Genomic DNA, 26,758 nt, shown 5'->3' on the forward strand with positions numbered 1-26,758 from the left:
CCTCCATGATATCATAATTCAAAACAAAAGAGATGCAGAAAAGTAACAAAATATGACACATCATGACAACTCCAACCATCTAGTCTAGTCTGACAAGCCTCTAAAAGTCAACAACATCAGAGAGCCATTGGGACATGCCCCAACTGACTCGTACTCAATATCAAAAGTAAGCAACTCAATGAAACAGAACTCTGAACATCACGTCCTTGGACCATGAGGACTCACCACGACAGAAGATGTAGAACAGCGTGCCCGGACAATCACTATCGAGCCTGAGACTGAGCACCTGAACCTACATTCTAAGAAAATGTAGCCCACATCCGGAGATGTGGGTCAGTACCATGGAAATGTACTGAACTTATGGGGGTGTATGCAGTTTAAAATATCAACATCATAAGCATTTATAGGAAACATGCATGATATAATGAAAGACTCACATAGCTCGAATAAAATCAACATAAACATGAGAGAGTGAAATATATATAATAAAACATGTGAGTCATCATATAAATTCTCAATCTCTTTCCAATTCATCAAGATGAACAAATCTCACAATAAAAATTCCTCTTTGATAGTATAAAATCATAAAATCTTTCAAAATGATAGCTTTCATAACTCATCTTTCAAATCGTTTCACCTTTCACCATAGACATAAGGATACACACATACTGGGAGATCTTATAACCGACATAAACCATATGAGCCACATAGAGTCCAACGTCTTATCCACATTGGGGAGAGCTGTCTTATCCTTGCCATTGGAGTAGGACCTTAATCTTTCATTCACTAGTGATCACTATATATAATCAGCCTCAATTTTGGCACCTACGAGGGCACGTAGTTCTAGGGAAGTACCAATTACAGCTATACCTCCTACTCAGTGCTAAAGACTACTCCCAGACTTAGCTCAGATATTTTCAAAGACAATCCATAACAAAACAATTTCCAACAATTTATAACGGAAGCCATCATGCTATCCCTGTTATCATAATCAATCATAGTGTGGACTTCTTTTCTCACCTTAGGTTCAGAAACAACACCTTTTTACGATCGAAAGGTCAAAACTTCTTTATCATCTCAAATCATTCAAATCTCAAAGTGTTTATAACACATAATTTCACAAAATAATAATCTCAAATAGAGTTCCAAAAACTCATATATCAATATCACCATAAAACCTTTCAAAGTTTCATAATTTATGACATAAGCATAAAAATAATCAATTAAAAGTCAAAATTTCAACTTTATATGCAACCATATCAATAATCTCATGAAAACATCATAAGTCATAATTCATATATTCAAATTCGTAGTAAAACATATCAAATCATATATCTTTGTAAAGAAAATTAACTTTGGGCACAAGAACGAAAGAATGTTCTTGTTGAAAAACCCCACATACCTCAAAGATGAACTTCTAGAATGACTTTCCAAGAAACGGAATGATTTTCGTGAACTTTTGGATTCCCCACATAGCCTTTGCGATGAGGATTCCGAATATGTAAAAATCTCAAAACTTCCACGATCGAATCTCTCGTTACGATGGTTTTTATATCAAAACCCTAAGAGAGTTTTCTTGAAGCTTTTTATGAAATATGACCTTATTTTGGTGAATTTGGGATATAATCCCGTGTTATGGAATTTAACACTGCATTTGGGCCTTAACTGATTCGGATAGGATAAGTAGAATTTGGCCAGGCGCGATCTAGCAGGCGACGCCTGGCCTATTGCACCGCAATCCATCAGGTGGCGCCTGGTGGATCGCCCGCTATAAGGAGGGCGGCGCCTGATGAATCGCCCCAATTCAAAGATTGTAAGGCTCGCGATCCAGCGGGTGGCACCTGCGGATCACCTGCTGCCACTATTTTGCACACCTGAACATGGTCTTAGGCTCGTCTAAAAATTCCAAAACTCACCCGGAAAATCCTACGACCTTGCCCCATCGCAACACAACAAAAATCTCAAAAAACGAAGATAAAAAAGGTCACAAAATAATTCATCAAAGATTCAAGGCTCAAAATAAAACTAAGTGTAGAACAAAGTATAAACACTTAACCAAAATTCTTGATGTTAAGCTCACTTAAATCATTTCAAAGGATTTTACGCCGCGAAAAATTTTCAGGGTCTTACAAGTAGGCTTGAACACAGTGAGAGAATTCAATTCAGCTCAGACTTCAATAGATAGAGTTATCTGTGCCCATGTCAATATTGTAAGTAGCCTCAAGTGAAGTGCAGTTTTGGAAGTGGAATGTATAGTTCAGTATAAGCTTTCAGTATAATTCAGTCTATATATCCAGCAATTCAGTTTAGCTGTCAGACAAACAAGTTCCTATGGTTTTCCATCTTTCCATCTAGTCATATTATCTGAAGCCTCATGAATATGGCTATTCCATAAGGTGATTCATTAATGTCCATTCAAGTTGTGACTTCATTTCAGTTCATACATCATGCAGATTCCAGTATTCAGTCATGATTTAGTCTGTAGGTGCCCTGTACATCCTCTCAGTCTTTCCTTAGTATTTCAGCCAAGTCAGTATCATTCGGGGGACAAAATATCCCAAGCGGGAGATGTATTGTAATAAATCGAGTATTAATATCCTAAACTTTTCATCTTTTTTTCACAAAAAAAAAAGATCTATCTTGAAGTAATGGTTACTTATTATTTGACTCTCTCGTTTCTATTTCAGCCTTATAACTATTCTTATGTCATTACATGTATTCACGAAATCAGTTCAATTCATGTATCATGCTCAGACTCAGTTATACAGTCATGTTCTAAGTAATGCATGTTCAGAATATGATCTCAGTTGCCTTAGTACTCTCAGTCTAATCAATCTTATTCGAGGACAAATGATTCCAAGGGGGAGATAATGTAACACCCCGTATTTTTGGGCTAGACTTTGAAGCATTCCTATGTATGTGAAGTTTAATCCCATGATTTGTATGTTAATATATGTGTCATGATCATTATACTAGTGTGTGAATTGCTTTTGAGATGAAAATGTTCATAGGAATTACTTAGAACAAAGTTGTGCTAAGAGCCTTTAATTCGTCCAAGTTTGATATTTGATTCTGCAAGGGTCTATTTAAAATGTATATAACATTTTATATATAAAGAATTTTACAGATAAAGACCCACCAAATTGTAGGTAATTGAGTCATCTTTCCAACGATACCAATTTGGCCTTAATCTGATACCCGAGCAAAAGGTTATAGCCATTTTTATGAGAGAGGCAGTGAGGTCGCGCTATAACCCACGACACACGCTCCATCGCCCGCCTCTATATTACGGTTTTTCGTTCTGCATTGTTAAGGGAAAATGGGTCATTTTCCCCACCTAAATTCATCCATAACATATAATTAAAGCCCCCAAGGAGCATTATTTGCCCATTTATTTATAATTTCTCTCCAAGAAAGCCTTCCTCTCTAAGAACAGAGAACTTCAACTTCAAGCTACATTCTCTTCAAGATAAACAAGAATTTAGGTTCTCTAGTCTAAGAATTTCAAGATCATATCCAAGGCTTTCAAGGTCAAGCTTTCTCCATCAAATCAAGCCTATTGAGGTATGTGGGCTTATGAATAAGGGTATCCTTTTACCCTTGTGCCTAAATTACTTGATTTTAAAATTCAAGTTACTTGTTTTGAATTGGGGTTCATACCCAAGTTTATATATTCTTGAAGCATGTGATTATCATGAGATTTAACATTTTAAGTTTATCAAGAAGTTCTTATGTTTATGTTTTAACTTATAAGATTTCTATTATGAATGAGATTGCACTATCTTGATTTGATATTGTTAAAGTATATCAAGATTATTATTGAGCATGAAGTGTTGTTATGAATCATCATGACTTTTAAGCTTGAATTTCAATCCCTAAGTTTAAGTGTTGAGATTTCTAGAAGATCATGCTCTTAAGTTCTCTTTGATAAGTTTATATCGAGATTTAAAGAAAGAAGTGATCTTTTGATCCTAAGCTAAGTTATGGAATCTACATTTGTCTATCTTGATTATAATTTAAGGCAAAGATATGCATAATTGGTTTTCATTATAAACCCTTATGCTATTTTAAGATGGATTTCATAAAGTATGAGCATAAAAGTAATAAGGAAGTAGTATTTAGCACCGAGTTGGGTATGAGTCCAAGGTTGCATGCATCAGAACTACGAGCCAACATAGGTTAAGCTTATTCCAATATGGATGAAGTTAAATATAGTTATCACTTAAGTTAAGGTCCTATTCCGATTGCAAGGGTAGTATAGCTCTACCCAGGATAGGTAAGATGTTGGACTCCATGATAGCTCATATGGTTTATGTCGGTCAGAAGAACCTCCCTAAGAAAGAATAAGAGTAAAGATTTTTGAACTGTGTTATTGCTCACAAAGTTTATCAATTTGCTTTATTACTCATGTTTATAATTTTACTACTTTTGTTTAATTCAATCCCAATATGAGTCATTTACACTTAGCATGCAATATTTGAAAATCTAAGTGCACATTGAGTTATTGATTTACTTATGCATTCACCCTCACATACTCAGTACATTCCAAAAGTATTGATCCATATATACGTATATGTGCTATATTGTCTCATAATATAGGTACTAATTGTAGCACATCATAGTCAGACAGTTCGTAGCTTCTAGCTACTAGGTGATGAGTACTTTTGATTCGAGGACTCGAGTCAACTATAGTTTTCGTATCATTCTTATATTAAATTATATTAATTAGACCTGAGCCACATTTTACAAATGTGATCTATATCATTAAAGACCACGTTTTTAAAGCGTAACCTTAGTTTTTAATATCTGGCCAAATTACTTTTGTCAACGCTTTAAAAGCGTGGTTTTTAATGACGTAGATCACACTTTATAAATGTTATCAAATCATGATATAATTGACAACGCATATTCACATATATGGCTACATTTTTAAATGTAATATTATTATAATTTAAAAGACAACATTTTAAAATATGGCCTAAAATTTTCATTAAAATTTTCTCTCTTCCTTCCAGATATTTCAATTTCCCTCCAACTTATAATTAACCAAACAGAGTGGAGCATATTAAAAATAAAAAATCCTACACTACGATTTCACCCAGGTATTAAACAGCCTGTACGGTCGAATAGTTAACCAGGTCTAAGCACCTTCGGCTCAGAAGGGCAACCGCCGGCGAGGGGCGACCGCTGGTGAGGGGGCGAGGAAGGGCAACAACCGGCGAGAACCTAAAGGTGATAGTCAATCCCTCCTTTTGGTCTTTTTTTTCTCAATCAGTGAATTTGAACACCCTTTTCGTTGTTTTGTCAATTTTTGTGCTTGATTTTGAGAATTTGTTGGTTCTTTTGAGTTTCTTGGATTTTGAGAATTCCAGGTAGATACCCAAATTGCAATAGTATGTCATTTTGGTCGTTTGGCAAGTGGTAAGACAGTATTGTTAACTAACTGATGACTTTGATGGTGTGTTCTTTTGCAGATCTCCGTAGCTGCGATTTCATGTGGAAATTCATTCATTATAAAGACATCTTCTAAATCCCCAAGTAATTGGTTGTTTTAGATGAAAATTTAAGAGTGAATAGGTCTTAAGGAGCTTAGTTTTACTGTAGTACTTACAAGAAGTTTGCATTCATCTCCATTGATTGTGTTATGGCTTTATTATGGTTATATTGCATAATTAACCACCTGTAACCATTTTCTTGTCGCATATATTCTTGTCAGAAGAGACTAGTCTGGTTATTTATCTGTATATAATGAGCCAGTTGGCAACATATTAATGTTAAGGGAATTTGAAGATACATTGATTACTTATATTGCATTCTTGATAACTGTTTTACTTTATCCTCATTTTATGTTGCACTATGTCACTTTAAAAATATTATAGTTTAGCCATGTCTCCAAAATCTATATATTGAAAAATACTGTGAACCAAAGCAGCTGAAAATTTTCACGTTTTTAACTTCTCCAGTTTTATTTTACTACTATTTAGAAATTTGGTGAAGCAAGCGCGTCTTCGTTGACATGCTTGCTTCAGTGATATTTTAGTCCTTTCGCTGATTTTTTTTTGTCCAGTGTTTCCACCGCCGCTACTTCTTTTCTTTATTCATTGTTCTTACCGCCTCTTCTTCAAGCTTTTTCTAGGCTTTTCCACTTGAATGGTTCCCTGCTATTGTCTTCTTTCTTTGCTTCTATCAAAATTTTTATATACTTTTCTATTTTTGTGCCCTATTTTTGGTTTATCAGATATAAGTTTGTATCTAAGCTGAATTTGGGAGTTTAAGAATCAAGCTACAACATTAGGAAGTCAACATCAGCAACAAAATTTGCATAATGAGTTCTACTGTTTCAAATTTTAGCTCCTCATGTGCTTCTGGTGAATAATTAATTTGAACGGTATGATATATGGGCCTCTTCATCTGTGTAATTATGATTTTTTTAAGCTGAATTTCAGTTTATTCAGTGGGAGAGGACGATTCTTCATTTTCTATGTTTTTATTTTAAATTGTGAAGTTTCTTTACTTGTATTTATAAATTGATTGTTTGAATATTTGTTAATTTGGGGAAAAAGAAGCATGCTATTTCTGCGAATCCTTCCTTTGATTCAATTTTTGCTCTTTAGCTGTTTGTGAAAATTCTCCAATCAAGTTGCGTGACAAATTGATGGTTATTTGAAATATTCTTGCTGAGATGGAGAGTTGTGATGGTCACTGGAATAATTAGGAATGTTGTTTGTTAATTGAAAAAGTTATAACGTGAAGAAGAGGAAAAATGCTTCTTTTTTTCCGTTTTCAAGACTCGAAAATAGAATCAATTTTGTGTGTACACCTCTATGGTAGGGGTTAAGTTACTAAGATCTACATAACACTCTACCATTTCCAGACCCCCACCCTTTGTGGGACTACACTGGGTGTTGTTGTTGTTGTGATTCTAACAGATTGTATTACGGAGTAGAATAGAAGCTAGGGGATAGTGGTACATAAAAAAGTTTTATTTTGCTTTATAGTTGTAGTGTTATGCGTCATACCTTGGGATCATTTCATTGACATTCACAATGTTAATAGGAGAACGTCTTCTCTACTGTAACATACCAAAGAAACCAACAGTCAAAAGTAGGGCTGCGTTGATATTGTAGAATACCTTTGGTTTTCTTTGTTTGAGTAAATGCCGCTTATTTCTATCTATATTCCTTACAATTTAAAATGAACTTGAGTCTTGATGATATTCATTGAGAAGTTTGATGGAATTTTAGCTAACTGAATACATTAACTTCAAAGCCTCCATCATGAGTACTTTTTAAACTTTATTCTACAGGTAGAGATGTGTGGGCCTTTCAGTAAGCACTAACATATTTTCAATTATTTGGTGTAGCAAACTTGGTTATATGTTTTACAATCTAAATCAGCTGAGTAACTTATAAGCTACAATAAAAAAATCTAAACTAGCATGTCCAAATGCAAGGCTAAGGACAGGGAACCTTTGAAAATGGTAAACGCTTTTCTTCTTTAACTTTCAGTCATCTGGTGGTAGGAATTTTTCCTACTAATATTTTACAGAACAGACAAAGTGGGTCAGAAAGATTCCTATAGTTGTAACACTTCCAGTCTACTACTTGGAATCTATCATGGTCACCATAATGACCATAGTGTTGTAGTGTCTAGAGTTTATCATTATGATCACATTGGTGTTCCATTGTTTAAAACAAGTGATTTTGAATTTCTTGAATCCTGAAACTGTCTTTCTTATTTTAGTTTATTTCAAAAAAGTTTCTTCGTACTTGTAGTTAGAACATTATGAAACTTATGTACTTCTGTGTTTATACTGTTCTTCAACAAAAAACATATATGTTGGGTGTATGGACCGTAGGCTTTGTTTTTTTGATTATCCTGGTGTCCAGACCACCTTTCACACCTCTCGACTAAATCCTCGGGATACCAAAGCTTGTGTTTTCTCTTTCAATTCATATTTGAGATTGAAGCTTCATCTTTTGTCTCGAGGCAAAGGCTTCATCGGAAAAAGTCATGGTTTCGGTACTATAATTGCTTACAGAACAAATTGTAGAGCAACGACGAAGCTTTTGTTTCACCGATCTGTTTAGTAACTTTCCCTCTTCTTAGATTTGCTTCCTTCAACTGGAATCAATCATGTAGTTTTCACACAATAAGCATATTCTTTCTGTTGGTAGTTTTTGTTACAAGTTTACAAGTTTCCTCCATTACCATCCATTTGCTGCCTTCGCGGAAAGACTGGTCGCTTTTTTTTTATCATTTGTTATTATGTTTTGATTGGTTATTCAACTTTGTTTGTACAAGATTGAGTTGCAGATTTTATATCCTCTTTACTCATTGATGTTTCAACTATCACCTGCACAAAACAATGTGCAGATAGAATTATCCAAAATGTGCTCAAATGGGTTTCAAAGACGCCTTCTCATTTTCTTTGTCCCCTATTTAAAATGCGAAACAACTGAAGAATGATAAGATAAACATATTATATGTTTCATTCTATTTGTTTTCCTTTAAATTTTTGCTTATTTGAGCATCAAAGAAATAGTGTCTTTCATAAGAGTTGTCACTTAATCTACTTTGTACTACAATAATTATCAGTTGTTTCATGAATAGTGTTAACTTTACAGGGAGGAGCAAGTTATTCTTACATGCTGTGAATCTGGATTGTGAGAGTGTAGAACAAATGAATTTGAAGAAGGAAATTCTTGAATTAAACAAGAATCTATATCCCTCTATAGAGACATATTGCACTGGATTTTTGAAAGTTTCATACCTTCATGCCCTATACTGGGAGCAATCAGGAAATCCTGATGGCTATGTGAGTTTGTTTTTTTCCTGTTTTTTTGTTTCCGGATTTATGGTTATGTTGGCTTTGGAACAGAAACTATTCATCCTCTTGAATGAAATCGAACTGATTGCCAAGCCAACATCGAGTACTAAAGTTGTTTTCTCTGCATATAATAAGGAACCGCAATCTACAATTTCGACTGGTAAAACAAGAACCAAAAGTGATATCCAGAGAACTTGGGATCATTTTCAATGCATATCACTGCTCTGGAAACAGCTCGTTGCTTTTTTCCCTGAAAAAGACGAGCCTCAACACAGACAGCAAATTCCTAGCTTTTCAACTTATTTACTGTTCAAAAATCTACTCTGTATTGCAATATTTCTTACAATTTTGGAGATTGATGTCACTTATGAGACTCCTAATTAGATAAACTCATATGCGTTTACCATGATATAGATAATTTTTGCCATATAATATTACAAACATTTAATATTGGGCTTGCGCTAGCGCGGGTTCTACCATCTAGTTTTAAAATATTTATCAATTGCATACTTTAAGGATCCATTATAGTCAGTTAAGATTTGGAGGTCAAATCCCGCAAAATATCATCCGTCGTCACTTTCGCAAAATCTAATAGGCAATTTCCTGGATTGTATACACGTTTTTGTGAGGTGAATTCATAGCTTGGTAGTGAATTTTGTGTCTTTTTATGATATAAAATTAACTATGATGACTAAGCCACACCAGCACTCTAGATTGATAGTACCAGAGTTTTCTGACTTTGCAATTTTGCAGTGAGACCAAAGCCCAATTAGTTGCAACGGAAAAGGAATTTTTGCTGATCCGATCAAGTATGCTATTTCCTTTGAACTTTTATATTGTATATTTATAGTCTGATTTATCCCTCATCTTGAAAACGAAGTACTTTGAATGGTGGTTTATAATCTGATTCAAGCTCCATTACTTTGTGGATAGTAAAGCTCCTATTAAGCAAAAGTAATGTTGTGCCCGTTGTCGTATTTTTTGGTGTTATTAATTTGAAAGATACGAATATGTGAGCTAGTGTATAAATGTATACACACATACATACATTTACTTTGTGTTATTTGTTGAATTGCATGATCATCTCATCTAGAAATTTAGTTTGTTAGTGAAACTGTCTTTAACATATGAACTTTGCAAGTTAGATTGATTTCCACACACATGTTACATTCAAATCTCTATAGGCTGAGTTTACTGGGAAGTTCTGTTTTCCCTGTAACTTCCATACCAGACTATCCGCGTTAACAGTCCCCATAAAATCTGCAAATCTCGTCATTTCCCAGTCATTTAAATCTCTCCTAAAGTGACAATTCCACTCATGTCCAGTCCTCAACTCAGTTAAAGTTGCTTTGTGGAGTTGGCAGTCTGAAGAAGTCAGGGAAAGGCCGTCTCAGAGATGTCTGCCACACCATCTATCCTTGCAGAAGGATATCTTACTACCATTCCCCACTTTGAAATCAGATCTACTCAATACAAGGTCCATAAGTTTCTGATGGATATCCATGCAGTTGAACTATATGGTATAGTAATCTTCTCTGTCATTCACTTATCTTCCAGACCATACATAGCAGTAATAACTTTCTTTGTGCATTTTCAGAAGATGCAAATTCTAAAGCCTCTTCATCACTAGTCTTTTGTTTTGCCAATTCATCTTTCTAATTCTGGCACCTCTTAATTGCTTGCTTATGGTTATCTCATCCCACTTGACTAGATGATAATTTCTCTTGACTTCATTACCCTGCCAAAAGAAGGTCTTTCTAAGAACCCCAATCTTCTTGATCACACTAGCAAGTGCAGGGAAAACTGACATCACATATGAAGGTAGTGAATCAAGGACACTATTGGTTAGTGTCATTACCTGAAAATAAAAGTCAAATAGGTTCATTCCATACAGCTTTCAGTTGCTTTTGAAGATATTACCTAATAGGAACAACAACATCCAACTGGAAAGATGTGTAGAAATGTGCAAAGAGCTCTGTACAAGTCTAACAATGATATTTGTCATCCCTCTAGTAAGGCTAACAATGATATTTTCTTCCACATCATTGAAACCCACCATTACATCATCGTTGGAAGTTGGAGTATTAGTTCGTGATAATACAAAGCTGGAACCTACTGGAACATCACAACCTGTTTCAAATTTTACTATTCTAGATATGTCACTGAACTCTCCTCGAATCACCTAAAGTTTCTCTACAACATCAGACATCTCAGCCATACTACACAAAATGTTTCTATCCCCAACTAAAAATGAGTCAATAGCATATTCCGCATCATAGGCCGCTTGAATAACATGTTCCTTAAGATGCTTTAGCTCTGGAAGTTCATTTACCTTTGTGTTGATTTTCAGATTTACATCTTCTGTGAGCCTGCGACTTAGTGTATATGTGTGTGTTTACTGTTTAGTATATGTCTATATGTGTTTAGATTTTAGGCTAGTGGAATTGGAATAAATGTGTATTATTATGTGTGTTTAGTATGTGACTATATGTGTTTACTGTTTCAGTTATTTTGTAAAGAAAATGTTTTTCTAACCAACTCAAAATGCACAGTTTTTAGATATTTGAATTTTACTTTAAATATGGATGAATTAATACTTCAAGGCCACCAAATATTAGATATCATAGCTCATGATCGACATCAAGTTATTCTTTTTTGGATGGGGGAGTAATAGTAACAGATTAATTCAACCACTAAAATGTTCATGTAGTGGTATTTGTTCGAATTGTGGTTAAGTTGCCACTTATAACCAGTATATGATTTGGTTTTTGATCTAGTGTTACCTTTATGTCAATTTAACAATGTTGAATTTATCTTTGCAACGACAGCCGAGTTAAAGATTTTTGCTAATGCTAACTACCATTCCAAGTTACAGTCAACAAAGCTGATTGACATATCAAAAGATATTATTGTAGGTACATCTTACAAGTGTTCACGCAAGAGTTAATACCTGCAGTCTGAACAAAAATTTATCACGGTAATTGAGTCTTCAGATCTGTTTAAACTATGTTTTAATAGTTTCAGTGTGTTCTGAATTGTCATGACTTAAATGCAGATCCTACTGGTGCAGCAATGAGTATTGGCTATACAATCAGTCACTAAGACGGTGCCGCAGCTCTTGGTAGTGTTCTATAAAGTGAGAAGATGGGTTTCATTGTGCTCTCTTCAAGATTAAAATAGGATCATTGCTTGTTCCTTTGGTCCTTATTCTACTGCAGTGGCCCTATGCAGTTTCAATACAGCAAACTCTTATCACTGCAGGCAGCTTCTGCCTTCCAGGTTGAAAGTAATAGTTAATGACTATGAATCTTCTGCAAATGGAAACAACACTGCTGAACCAAGAATATTCCTGTATCGGAGATCACTAAAATGGCATCCAACTTACTGCAACTGCGAGAGGACGAGGGGGAAGATTCAGGTTTAAAGCCTAATCTATACATAAAACTTAACGGACACCGTTTAATAAACAACCTTATAACCTTAACGACCACCATTTAACCTTATAACCTTATAACCTTATATTAGGAAACAACCTTTATAGCCTTAACGGTCACAGTTTAACCTTGTAACCTTTTATTAGGAAATAACCTTATAACCTTAACGGCCACCGTTAAGTAAACAACCTTATAACCTTATCCTTAACAGTCAGCGTTTAAAGCCTAATCTATACATAAAACTTAACGGCCACCGTTTAATAAGCAACCTTATAACTTTAAGGGAAAATTACCCAAATTAGCCATTATTAGGTTTTTATTACCACTTAAAGCTTAATTTTTAATTAATTACAATTCATAATCTTTTCTTTCCTATTGTTTATTCCTAATTGCAATTCATAGCCTTTTTCATTTTTCTTTTCTTTTTTGTTGTTTTTTCCTTTTTTTTTTTCATTTTTTTCATTTCTTTTTCTTTTTATTTTTTTCCTTTTAATTTTTCTAGTATTCCTCTCGTTTTTTCCTTTTTAGTTCTTTTCTTTTCCTTTTTTTAGTTGTTTTTTCTCTTTCTTTTTTCTTTTTCATTTTTTTCATGTTCTTTTTTTTTTCTTTTTTTCCTTTTCCTTTTTTCTATTATTCTTTTCTTTTTTTTTTAGTTGTTTGTCTTTTTCTTTTTTTGTTGTTTTCGCTATCTTTTTTCTTATTTCACTTTTTTGTTTATTTTTTTCTTTTTCATTTTTCTTTTTTTCTTTTTGTTTTTTTTCTCCTTTTTTCTTTTTTCTTTTTATTCTTTTTATTTTATTCTCCTTCATTTTGTGTGAAGTATAATTTGTGCCATCAGTATAGTGTATCCGAGGGGATTCGCTATATCTGTTCTTTTTTCAATTTTTTCTTTTTTTCCTTTTGTATTTTTTTCTTTCCTTTTTTTTCCTTTTTATTTTTTCTCCTTTTTTGTTTTTTTTCTTTTTTTATTACTCTGTTTTTTTTTTCTTCATTTTTTTTCCTTTTTTTGTTTTCTCTTCTTTTTTTCTTTTTTCAATTTTTTTCTTTTGTCGTTGTCTTTTTTTCATTTTGACATTTTTTTTCTTTTTCTTCTTTTCCTTTTTATTTTCTCCTTTTTTATTTTTTCCTCTATTTTCTATTACTCTTTATTTTTTTGTATTTTTTCTCCTCACATTTTTCTCTTTTTTTTTTCTCCTTTTCATTTGTGCAAACTAGCAAACACAAATATAAGTGTGAACTGTAAAATATAAATATAAATGTGAACTATAACATATAGATACAAGTGTGAACTATCATTCATATTTTTTTAATTGTCGAAAAGGAACGATTGATTTCGTTTTATTAATACTTGTTTGTATTTATTTATACGAGTTGTATTTAATGATACAAATAAATACACAATTTTTTTTATAAAAATACAATATATACTAATACAATATGTATTTGTATTTTTAAAATCACTGGTTTCATTTGTTTGTAATTGTATTTGTATCAAGTGATATTTATTTATTTACAAATACAAATAATAATTCTGACATACAAAAATTTAAAACGGTACATTTGTATCAAATGATACATTGCATGTTTATATATTTTAGAATCAAGAAAATACAATTAATGCATTTACTTGTTTGTATACAAATATAAATGATAAATTGTACATAATCACGGCTAAATACAATATGCAATAAACTTACAAATACAAAATAATTCTTTAAAAATAAAAAGATATTGACGAAAATAGAATACAAATATAATCTAAATATACGAACACAATAAAATCATAATACAAATATAATTCAATATAATATACAGTCAATTATAAAATTCAAATACAAAACAGTTCTTTAAAATACAAGTGCGAATTATATAAAATATAAATGATGGTGCGAAATAAAAAATACAAATACAAGTGCGAACTATAAAATACAAATAAAAACGCGAACTACAAAATACAAATACAAGCGCGAACTTTAAAATACAAATATACTTGTATCAATGAATTCAAAAATATAAATGACGGCGTGACTACAAATAGATAAACAATTATGGCATTTACGTTATCATCAATGACTTGTGCTCGAGTAGTTATATTTTTTTAAAAATACAAAAAATATAAAATAGAAAAAAAATTATAGAGAAGATAAGTACAAAAAAGAAAAAAAATAAAGAGAGGTAGAAGAGAAAAATATATATAAAAAATGAAAAAAAAAATGAAAAATGAAAAAAAAAAAAAAAGAGGAAAAAATGAGGAAAACACGAAAAAAATATTAAAAAATGAAAAAAAATGGTATTGTTTTTGGCAAGACTAAATATGTAGTGTATTTATGTTTTTATAAATACAGACCACTGAGTAAAAGTGAATACAGCGGCTGTAAATCGAATACAACAGTTAAATAGTACTGTATTTATATTTCATATGAATACAGACTATTGATAAAATCGAATATAGCGGGCGTAAATTGAATACAGCAGTTATAAATGGTAATTATGTAAAATATGACTATGAAAGGTGAGTTTTCCAGCAAAATGTGGTTATTTTTGAAAGATTTCCTAACTTTAACTTCTACCGTTTAACCTTATAACCTTATATTAGGAAACAACCTTATAACCATAGCCTTAACAGCCATCGTTTAAAGCCTAATCTATACATAAAACTTAACAGACATCGTTTAATAAACAACCTTATGACCTTAACAGCCATCGGTTAACCTTAAAACCTTATATTAGGAAACAACCCTATAATTTTATAACCTTAATGGCCACCGTTTAACCTTATAACCTTATATTAGAAACAAACTTTATAACCTTAACGGCCACCGTTAAGTAAACAACGTTAACCTTAGACTTAACAGCCACCATTTATAGCCTAATCTATATATAAAACTTAATGACCACCGTTTAATAAACAACCTTATAACATTAACGGTCATCGTTTAACCTTATAACCTTATATTAGGAAACAACCTTATAACCTTAGCCTTAACTTTAACGTTCATGTTATATAACTTTAACGGCCACCGTTTAACCTATAACCTTATATTAGGAAACAACCTTATAAACTTATAACCATGTAGCTTGTGCTGGCATGACTTCAGTAATGTTACTGATTTGAACATTGTGGTTTGCTTTATAAGATTTATTTAAAATTGAAACCTACCATTTGATCTCTCTCCCTCCCTTTTCCTTACAGGGGTGGGAATGAGGGGGAATGCAGTATATCAGTTATTCATATTCCTGTTGTTTTCGGGTTAAATTTGAGTATTTTTTTTATCTGTCACTAAGTGAGTTAATTTATTGATTTGTTGTCAGGTAACCTACCCACTAGATGTTCTTAGGTTGAGATTAGCAGTAGACCCTGGGTATAAAACGATGAGTGAGTTAAGAATTGGATAACTGAGAATTTAGAACATATCTGAATCATAGTTTGAATTATTTCAGGTTGCTTTAGACATACTGAAAGAGGAAGGCGTTGCATCTCTTTATAATGCTCTCGGGCCCTCTCTCATCGGAATATCCATATAGCTAGGTGAACCTATGTTACTTTTACTTGTGAGCCTATGTTCTTTAGAAGATCTTTTTTCTATATCATCTAATGACACGGTCCTCGTGTTACTGTAACCTAAATGGGACTTCTCTGAAGGTGAAGAAAGCTTTGCCAGAGAAATATTATAAACGAACTGAAGCATCTCTAACTGTAGGTTTGATTTCAGCAATTATTGCCACACTGAAGAACTTCATAGTGTCCTATAATTTATCTTTCTGATTTATTCTCTTAAAATTTAGTATTGTGTCACAACTTCATTCTTCATTATGACCAGCGTTATTGCTTTTAGTGGTGCGCTAGATTAATTATTGTTACTCATCGGAATGTTTGCATTGGCACATGATCTGCATTTTATATGTTCTTTTTGAAATAAATTTTCTTGATCTATCTAAATGATGAAGTGCTAGTTTTTATTTGTCGAAGCCTTGTGGATTTTGTTTTATAGTAAAGAGGAGGCTAGCATGAAAACTGCGTGAATTGAAGGCTGATGAAGTAAAAGACCAACTGTGTTAATTGAAGGCTGAGAGACATAAAATGAGAAATGCCAGATTGTCTAAAGCAGTTCAACTCTGAAGCCTCTATTTCCTAGTGTTTATGGTCCAATGACAGATCTTTGCAGGCCAACACAGAAGAAGTATAACCTTGCTGTAACAGTTGCAATGGGCAGATACATGGATGCAGTAGTAGTTGAGGATGAACAAATGGAAAAAGAATGCATCAAGGTGCGAAAGAGACTATGCCATAGCAGTGATACTTCTAATATCTAGTTAGTACGTAGTGATACATTTGGTTTTGTGTGAAACTTGGTACTAATTTTTGTTATGTTGTTTTCTAATTAGTATGTAAAAGACATGTTTTATTTAAATCAAATCTATGCACTTCAATTATTTATTAGCTAATTGGTGCGTGAGATTATATATAAATATGTTTATGTAATGTGCTTAGTGATACACACATTTCGTTCAAAATAATTATTTTTCAATTAAAATTACGTACGAACATTTGATGTCTAATGCCATTTCAGTAAAATGTGGTTTGCAATGTCAAATTTTAGGCAATATTGTTACACTTTAAAAGTGTGGCTAAAACATGATTACACTTTACAAGTGTTGTCATAGAGGATGTATAAAAGGCTATGTTTTTTAGGTGTGGCTAGTAATAAAGAAAAGGCCACGTTTTTTACGTGTTGTTATAGAGGTGCTACAAAAGGCTACGCTTGTGAAGCATGCCCAATAATGAATCAAAGGCAACGTTTTTTAAGTGTTACTAAAGAGGTGCTACAAAAGGCTATACTTGTGAAGTGTGACCATAGCAAAACAAAGGCAACACTTGTAAGTGTAGCGTTATCAAATAAAAGTGTTGCCAATGACAAGCTATAAAGCATGGCCTTTTTACCTTAACAGCCACGCTTTTTAAAGTAGCTGATATGGCCACACTTGAAAAGTGTGCCCTTTGAGCAAAGGTTACGCCTTTTTAGGCCACTCCCCAAAAAGTGTTGCCTAAAGTCCAAAAGTGTAGCCTTTGAACAAAGGCCACACTTTCTGCTACTTTAGGCCACGCTTTACAAGAGTAGCCTGAGGCCAAAAATGTTGTAATTGTTTTATATAGTTTTGTATTGAACGTACTTAGTAAAGACATCTCTTCTGCTTATTTCTTTTAGATTAATATACTTTATTTAGTTGCTCAAGAGTTATGGTAATATAAGAGTTACCTTAGGATCACTTGTGGTTCTAAGCACCGTATGATGTCCAGGGGGTAGTGTCGGGGTGTGACAATGAATAATTGATAAATGATATGTTAAAGAAATTATGAACCGTGTATGGTGAAATTGATAACCTTGTTGGTTGATGGATGTTGAGAGGGTAAAGTCCTTAGATATAAAGATGAACTTAAATTATGTGTTGAACCCAAGTGTGGTGGGAATGTGGTATAAGATTGTTATTGAAATATGAATTTTTGTGAGGGTATTGATGACCATAACTTGAGTTGTATGTTGAATTTAGTGAAGGCATTGTCCGGTTAAAATAGTTGAGCAATGAAGGCTCCCACAAGGACCATGTGGTCATGTATAGTATTTAATTAGCTAAAATGGTTAAAGTCCTTAAATGTTGTATTGAATGTATATTGATACATGGGCAAAGAGTTAAGGTCTCAAATGCCAACTAATAATAGTTATGATGACTTGAGATAAAATTCTCTTGCCTTATGTGGTGGTTTGAGGTTGAAGTCCCTTGCCTTATGAATGTCTTGAGGTTAAAGTCCCTTGCGCAATGATATTGCTTGAGTTTAAAGTCCCTTGCTTAAAGAGATATCTTAAGGTTAGTGAACCTAGCTGAATGGAATGACTTGTGGTTAGAGTCCAAGTGTAGCATGAGGTTAGAGTCCCTTGCCTAATGTGTGAGTATGAGTTTAAATTCTCATGCCCAATTGAATGTGTGGACATGTGGTTGAAGTCATATATCCAATTGGATGTGTGTGTGGCTAGAGCCGCTTCTTTGAATAATTGTGTATGTGGTTAAAGTCCTATGCATAATATGAGTTGTTGAACCTATAAGTGTGGAGGGTTGGAGTCCCCCACTTCATGTCTAATGAATGAATTCTTGAGAATGATAATAAGCCTTGATATCTTGATTACCATGTAATATATCTATATGTATGTATAAGTGAGTGAATGAGATAAAATATGATATATTAACTTGATATTGATTGAAGATGATATTTTATCACTTATTCTTGAGTTACATGCTAGCGTTCCCACCGCTAACCATCTTTGGATGCTATGTCCCCATGCGACATATGGGTCAGAGCTTCTTCGTTTCTTCCTACGCAGTGGTTAGGCAGTTAAAGCAGTTCGTGCATTAACTTGAAATGGTAAGCTTATTTACTGTGGAAGACCTTCATCTCTTGGTCTGTAATGTTTTGACTTAGTGTCATTTATACTTTGTTTGTCTATTGTCGGGGGTTTGTCCCAACATATACATTTATTGGCTTCATTTTGTATAGAGATGTTGTGGACAACTGTGAACTTGGGTGAGTTAGTTATTATGAATCTAATGTTGACTTATGAAATTATTTTCGCAAAATCTTAGCTTGTGAGTTGGATTCCCTTCAACTCCTATAGTATGATGAGATGTTTGGGTAGGGTTATTGAGGAGACCTCCGGTTCATGTAAGCTTGGGGCACCCATACGACATGGCCCGAGTTTCGGGTCTTATCAAAGATATAGCTATGTTGCAACTCATTTGGAGTTTCTGTAGGTGAAACAGTGATTATTCCTTAGCATCTCCTGTCGTTCTACTCATACAGGAATGTTGTGTCTTGAATCGTCCCTCATTTATTTAGTGTTGTCATACTTTTTTATACTAGATTCTAAGGAATTGTGTAATTAAATTGTTGTCATACTTTATAAGATGTTTTATTTTTAGATGAAAGGTTTATTATTTACTAGTATTTAAGGTTTTAGCAACACTTTTTGCTATAATACATATGAGTAATAAAGTAAAGTACATGAAAAATATCTAACTGAAGTCCCAGAAATACGAGAACTTATCACTTGCTGGTTTGAACTGCAACAATCTAATCATGATGTGTGGACTACAATTAATGCCTACATTATGAAACAATGTAGCCACACAAATATATATATGGATCAATACTTTTGGAATGTAATGAGCAAGCGGGCGTGAATGCAATAAGTAAAACTAATTTCGTATGTATTCATAAAACATGCATGCTAATTGTAAGTAAACTCACCAAGAGACTAAAGTAAACTGAAATCTGAAGTAGCCTAAAACATGAGTAATAAATATAATCTTATAACTGGTAAAACACTACACTTAGTTTGTTAACACTTTACTTTGGTAGGATAAGTAGAACTGAAGTTGGAATAAGGTAAATCATGAAAGCATTAACATACCAAAACCAAACATACATGTACTGAGTTGATATGATTAACTGAATAACTGATGTTTGGGTGATGAAACAATCGAAAACTAGGAAAAGGGATAACTACCGTCAACATACTGAGTAGATCATACATGAATATAGACTGCTGAATAATCATAAGATAACTGAGAATAAATGCATGAAAAGTGTAAAATTTGAGAATGCGAGACTAACTGTATATTTCTTATGTTACTGAGATAATCTATAATTTGAAAGACTGAAAGTTGTTATACTGAATATCTAAAAGCCTATACACTTAGTCAAGCAAACCTGAACTGAAGAGCTACTGAATACTCTACTGAGACTGTAGGAGATATCATCTAACCGACATGCCCTAATCTGAGCTAATCGGGGTCCAACCTGTGACCCCAACTAGAAGGGTGTTAGTACTATGCCACGGTTACTAACAATGGTTGTGTGGATCTACTAAGCTACTATCCTAAAAGACTAATGAGTTAGTCCTAAACTGGCGGGTGACGCTTAAGATATTTTTAATCCTAAGTTGGTGGGTGACATCTCTAAGATTTTCAATCCTAAACTGGCGGGTGACATCTCATAATCCTACGTTGGCTATGTAGTTCTAAAACTTAGGTACTGCAACTAAGGACCCAGTCCTAACTGATGGTTGATCCCCCATCCCTAGGTTCGCTCGGTGTTAAATCCTACTCGCAACTGAACAGACATTGATTTCTGTACTAAACTATGTTTAACTGAACAATCAACTGATATAACTAACTGAATGATAATGCTTATGGTTTATCTTAAACCATTCTGCAAATACTGAAACTATGTAAATAGCTAAATTTTGTGTATTCATTACCCCCAACACTAAATGGAAATAACAATAAGGACACATGAAAGCTTGGAAACCATAATGGGAAATCATTATTCAAAATCCATCACTTTGGCATTTCATAAAACACATAAGAATCATGAACTTGAACATGGAATATGGTATACATGTAAAAGCAACATGAGTGCACGACTAACTAATAAGTTAGGGGTTTAATATAAAATCACTGGAATAGGACATGAAGACTTACAATTCAAAGAATGAAAAGAATAATTCACTTGAAAACACTTTAAGACATGAAAAAGTTCATAATTCGATATTATAGCATGAAATACAATTGGATACATCATAGGAATCAAAACTTAAAGCATGAGATAGCCTAACTTTTCACGAAAACATCCTTGAACATGAATTTAGTCAAATTACTAAGAAAATCATGATTTAAATTCATCCTGAACACGTGATACTTTATAAACAAAAGGGAATGTTCATATCTTTAATTAAATAAAAGATTTTTGGGCTTCATGGGTGAAAGAGGACCCACGGATGAACTCCCACATACCTTGATAGATGCTTTCTTGAAGATTCTTGGGAATTTCTTGAGGTTTCTTGAACTAAGAATCTTGAATTCTTTTTTTTAGAGAAAGCCTTGATCATTTTTCATGGGGGAAGGGGAGGGTTTTTACATGAGGAATTTAAAGGAAGATAGGTAAACTGTGCCCTTTTGGATGCTATAAATCATTCTTTGGATGTTTGGGGTTGAGGAGAAAGGACCAAAGTGACCCTTGACCCTTAAGAAATTTAAACCAGTGTGGGAATAGGCCAGGCAATTCTACCATTTAGCCCATGGGAGTAGACCCCGCAATGCACACTCAAGTCCAGAACTGTAATCCCTGCGGTGCGGGCTTAGCATGTGACCTCATTGCCTCTCACGAAAATGGGTATAACTTCTTGTTCAGGTATTGGATTAAGGTAAAATTTGTATCCTTGAAAATATGACTCAATTATCAACAATTTGGTGGGTCTTGAGATGAAAATTCCACGTACATCAAATGTTATTCACGTTCAAAGTAGACCCTTATATAATCAAATACCAAACTTGGACAAATCAAAGGCTCTTAGCTCAACTTTGTTCTAAGTAATTCTTATGAACATATTTCACCTGGAAAGCAATTTACCCACTAGGATAATGATCATGACACATGTATTAACATGCAAATCATGGAATTAAAGTTTACATGCATAGGTACGGCGGTTTAAAGTCTAGCCTGAAAATGTTGGATGTTACAATACATTACCAAATTTATCAATTTATCATCCTAGATTTAGTTAATTATCAAATATGTCCAAATCCCTTGTTCGTACGGCTAGTAATAAAGTTTCTTATTAAAACTAAAGGTATTATATGTATCTAACCTGAATATACTATAATTAAATAGTAACCTACCTCGTGGGAGAGTTTTGCTGTTATAGATAGTGAAGAGCCTTTCATATGAGCCTTTTGCTATCCAATCTATCAAAATCTACTCAAGAAATACTTGGAATCACCTTTATAGATCTTGGCCTCCATGTCCTTGTCATTCTAAGACTAGGGTTTATCTGAAATATTTTTGGAGGAGGTAAATGAAATAGGAGACCACAACATGAAGAAAGGTTTAAACAACACCTGAGTAGCTTACTAGATTATCATTGCAGCAATGAATGGGAATTTCATTGCATTTATGGGTAGGCATATGATCTTGGGCATATTTATATGTCCAAGCATCACTATTTACCAATAATAGTGTAACGCCCCAAGAGTACACCCTGGGCGTCACACAGTACTTACAGTCCCGAAGGACCATAAGCTAACCTATGAGCCGGTACCTACTGCAAGTATTAAATAAAATAATCATGAATGTGGAAGAATAACTGATATGCCATAAGGTTTTAATAACTGAAACAACTACTGCATCATGAATCTCTAGAAATAAATGTGTGAATCTTATAAAATACTTAATAACTAACTCAAATGTATGAAAAGCCTCTAAAACTGAATGACTGTGAGTTGATGGGATAGGCCCCAACTAACTCCAACTAACTACAAAGCTGAGACTTGAAAAAAAATAAGCCTGTCCTCAAAGTATGAGGAATTACCACTGCTACTGCTAAGGATATGATAAGTCTAATAGCGAGCCAAGAACTGAGTATCAGAACCTTATGATATGATACATCATAGCGTAAAATAAAAATATGCAATCAGTACTTTAAATATACTGGTATGCTAAATGAGGTAGACTGATATACATGGTTTCATGAACAGGAATGATAACTAACAAAGTAAGCATGTAGAACATGGAATACTGAATAGAGAACATGGAATCTGCAGATACTAAAAATATAGAGAATCTATAAACACTGAGTATGCATAAATATCTGGAAATACTAAAGATATGTGAAAATCTGTAGATACTAAGGATGCATGACCAAGTATATAACATAAACTAAGAAAAATCTATAAATACTGAAATACTGATATAATTGAAATATGTATGCTTTGGTCAAACAACCCTAGAACTGAATATCTGAAATGATATTGTAACTGAGACTAAGACTAAGACTGGGAGGTATCATCTATACAACATGCCTCAATCTAAGCTAATCGGGGTCCAACCTGTAACCCCAGTTGAAAAGGTGTCAATACCGTACCACGGGTACTAACACTGACTTTGTGGATCCACTATACTGATATAATGTCCAAAATATTAAGGGTGTTAAGCCTGAACTGACGGGTGACCCGTGCGAGATAGTCAAGCCTAATCTTACAAGTGACTACTTATATCCTATGTTGGCTACATAGTTTGGGAGTATAAGGACTATTACTAACGACTCTACCTATTTGATAGGGAAGCCTCCATCCCTACACTCTCTCGGTGCTAAATCCTACTCCTAACTGAAAGACATTGAAGCACTAGATTGTTCTGAGTTAAATTAACTGATATTTGACTATTTTGATAATGCTCTTAGTATGTTCCAAAGGCTTTTCTGTAATATACTACTACTATACTGAATAAGAAGGTATGGTTTTCGGGTATTCAATACCCCCAGGACTCAAAAACAACAATAGTAAAATCATTCTAAAACATAGAGGACAAAACATGAAGGCTTTTATTAAATCAATCACTTTTGTCGGCATTTTATCAAACACTTACAGTTCATGGTTTGAAACAATCATAGGAATATCATGGAGTTTATAGAAATAGCATGAATTCAACATATTAGTAGTATATCATGGTTTAGTTCGATAAATAATACTAATAAAAACATGGAGAGCCAAATAATAATAATAATTTCATGGAAACATAGTAATAAATCATAATTCATGGAGATTCATTGCTGAAATCATAATTTGATATCATAAACCTTGAAAAAGATGATAACTTGGAAATTAAATTGGGTACTTGGACTCCCTGGGTGAAAGGAACCCATGAATGAACATGTAACATACCTTAATGGATGAATTTCTTAAAGTTCTTGGTGAATTTGTGAGGATTGGCCTTGAATTTTGAGAGTTAGGGCTCTTGTTCTTGAAAAGGGGATCTTGATTGTGAGAGGAATTAAAATAATAATGACTACTTAGGGTGTTTAGAGGTTAAATTTCGTATTTTAGGTTAATTAGGGCTGTGGAAAAAGACCCAAATACCCCAGAATGAATTTAAAAACAAAAGCTGGGAATTGAAGATCCTGATTTCTTGCCTTGGCGCGATGCGCCACTATCACGCCAAGCCACTAGAAAAGGGACAATTGGGGCCTAGAAAAACACTGCAATGTGGAGCTATCACGGTAATCCTTTGGACGCCAATACGATAAGAATAGAAAATTGTAAGATTGTTAAAAGTGCCTTAGCCATGGAATTCACACTAGTATTGTTTACAACCTTGCCCACATTGCTATTGTTGCATATTTTTTTGTCTTTATTAATTGTACTTTTACTTGAAACTTCACAATTGTCTTGGTACTTTTATACACTTAATATATTCTTATCAAAAACTAAAGTTGGTTGAATTGTTAGTTAAGTAGTCCTCGTGGGTATAATGTCTGACTATCTTAGTCACTATACTATTTGTATGATCATGAGCACTTGCGTGTGCATTAGACCACAACAAGTTTTTGGCGTCATTACCCAAGACTAGTATAATTGTGAATTTTCTAATTTTATTTTTGATACTAAGTTTAAGTGTTAACGACTTGATCTTAGCAGCTAAATTTTGTAGGACCAGCAAAGTATTGAACTGGTAAGAGATAGAGGGTCGGTAGAGCCTTATTTGGAACAAGAATAGGCATTTCATCAGAGGCGAATAGCCCATTATCCAGCTCAGGAAGTTCAAATGGCAAAACTAAGAGATCTTAATCTCATTGATCTAATTAATCCAAAGGCGGAAGGTACCCCAGCTGCGGAGATCCACGCTACTCCTGCTGTAGAAGAAGCCAAGCCTATTTTTGAAGTGGTAATACCCTTAACAAACCATGCTACTAATTGCATTCGCAAGCCAAAAGGGGTGGTCAGTTTGAATTAAAGAAAAATATGGTATAGCTGTTGCGTTCGAGTGGACAATTTGCAAGGTTCTCATATAAAGATCCATAAAATCACATATAGACTTTCTTAGAAATCAGTGATACCTATATTTCTATTGGGTATCTACTGATTATGTCATACTGATTCTCTTACCCTTTTCTTTAATTGGGTAAGCGAAGAGGTGGTTATATGCTAAACCACCAAACTTCATCACTTTCTAGGATGATCTGTCTCTAAAATTCCTTATGAGATTCTTTCCATCAGGGAAGAAAGCATGCTCGAGAAGCAAAATTTTAAGTTTCAGGTAGAAATAAGGAGAAAATCTTTACCAAGCTTGGGAAAGATTTAAGGGTTTGCTTTGAAATTTCTCTCACCATTATCAGTCTAATAATGTACTGGTTCATACTTTCATAGAGGGTCTTGATCCCAACACCAAGATTCTCTTGGATTCAGCAGTAGGTGGGCAATCTTTTGAGAAGATTTATAATGACTTATACACACTGCTGAATCAGATTTCATAAGGGAATACTGAGTGGCATGCTGACCTAAGGAGTGCTCCTGAGAAGGTTGCACGTGTGTTGGAGGTAGATCAGTTTATTGGTTTATCAACTCAGCTTGCTGTACTATAAAATCAAATAACTAATTAGTTTAGTAGTATGAAGTTAGGGTCTACACAACCGAAAACCACAACTAATGCAATTCAATAGGCAAATACTTGGTGTGAGATTTGTGGAAACAGTAAGTATGCAATGGATACTTGTGCGGTAAATCCAGATTCTATCAATTATATGGGGAACGCTAATCATCAAGGGCACTAGAACTATGGTAACACTTACAATCCAAATTGAAGAAACTATCCCAATTTCTTATGGAATGGAAATCAGGCGTAGAATAACAATTAGTACAGGGGGGCCAATACAATAGAATCAACAACAACAAGTTCAGAGTAATCAGGCCACAACTAAAATGAGCAATATGGAAGATATGTTGAAATAACTTATAGTTGCTCAAGCATAGATGAAGAGTCAATAGTTGATTACAAGGGATTTAGAGGTACAAATTGGTCAGATTGCAGGAGCGCAAAAAACTATACCACAAAGAGGTCTACATAGTGATATTAAGGTAAATCCAAAATTGGTAAATATAGTCACTACTGGGAATGGTTTGCAGCTAAAGGAGTTGGAACCTGAGAAAGAAAGTCTTGAGGATACTGATGGTGATACTAAAAAGAATAAGGAGAAAGTGGTTGAAGAAAAAGCTACAAGTTATAAAACCAAAGTGGAGAAGAAGACTTTACCTCCATCTTTCCCCCAAAGAATTTGTAAGCACCAAGAGGAGGCTAGTTATAAGAAGACTTTAGAGCTTTTAAAGCAGGTTTATGTAAATCTCTCTCTTGTTGATATTTTTCATAGCGTTCCAAAGTTTGCAAAGTATGTGAAAGACATAATGACAAACAAGAACTATTTGACAGAATATACAATAGTAGAACTTACTGAGGAGTGCACATCTAAGACTCAAAACAAATTGACCACGAAACTGAAAGATCCCCTTAGTTTTACTTTGAATATCACTATTTAGAAAGACATAAATTCTAGAGGGTTATGTTATTTAGGGGTAAACATCAATCTTATACCCACATCTTGGTTCAGGAAGA

At 33.7% G+C, this 26,758-nt stretch overlaps 1 long non-coding RNA gene and 1 other non-coding gene across 5 annotated transcripts; one reads left to right on the forward strand and one right to left on the reverse strand.

The window, feature by feature from the left end:
- The first annotated feature begins 5,009 nt into the window (after positions 1 to 5,009).
- On the forward strand, positions 5,010 to 16,710 carry LOC107875967. 4 transcript variants are annotated; one of them, XR_001675916.2, is made up of 9 exons: positions 5,010 to 5,232; positions 5,475 to 5,538; positions 6,239 to 6,388; positions 8,628 to 8,818; positions 9,584 to 9,639; positions 11,734 to 11,807; positions 11,886 to 12,248; positions 15,706 to 15,793; positions 16,257 to 16,710. It is a non-coding gene; the product is annotated as an uncharacterized LOC107875967 (long non-coding RNA). The 4 variants fall into 4 exon arrangements; XR_001675914.2 differs by having other exon boundaries at positions 5,011 to 5,232; positions 11,746 to 11,807; XR_001675915.2 differs by lacking the exon at positions 6,239 to 6,388 and having other exon boundaries at positions 5,012 to 5,232; positions 11,746 to 11,807.
- Positions 16,711 to 25,379: 8,669 nt separating this feature from the next.
- Positions 25,380 to 25,486, reverse strand: LOC124899873. Its single transcript, XR_007057436.1, has one exon. It is a non-coding gene; the product is annotated as a small nucleolar RNA R71 (small nucleolar RNA).
- Positions 25,487 to 26,758: the final 1,272 nt, after the last annotated feature.

This window comes from Capsicum annuum, chromosome 6 (assembly GCF_002878395.1).
Source record: "Capsicum annuum cultivar UCD-10X-F1 chromosome 6, UCD10Xv1.1, whole genome shotgun sequence".
NCBI lineage: Eukaryota > Viridiplantae > Streptophyta > Magnoliopsida > Solanales > Solanaceae > Capsicum > Capsicum annuum.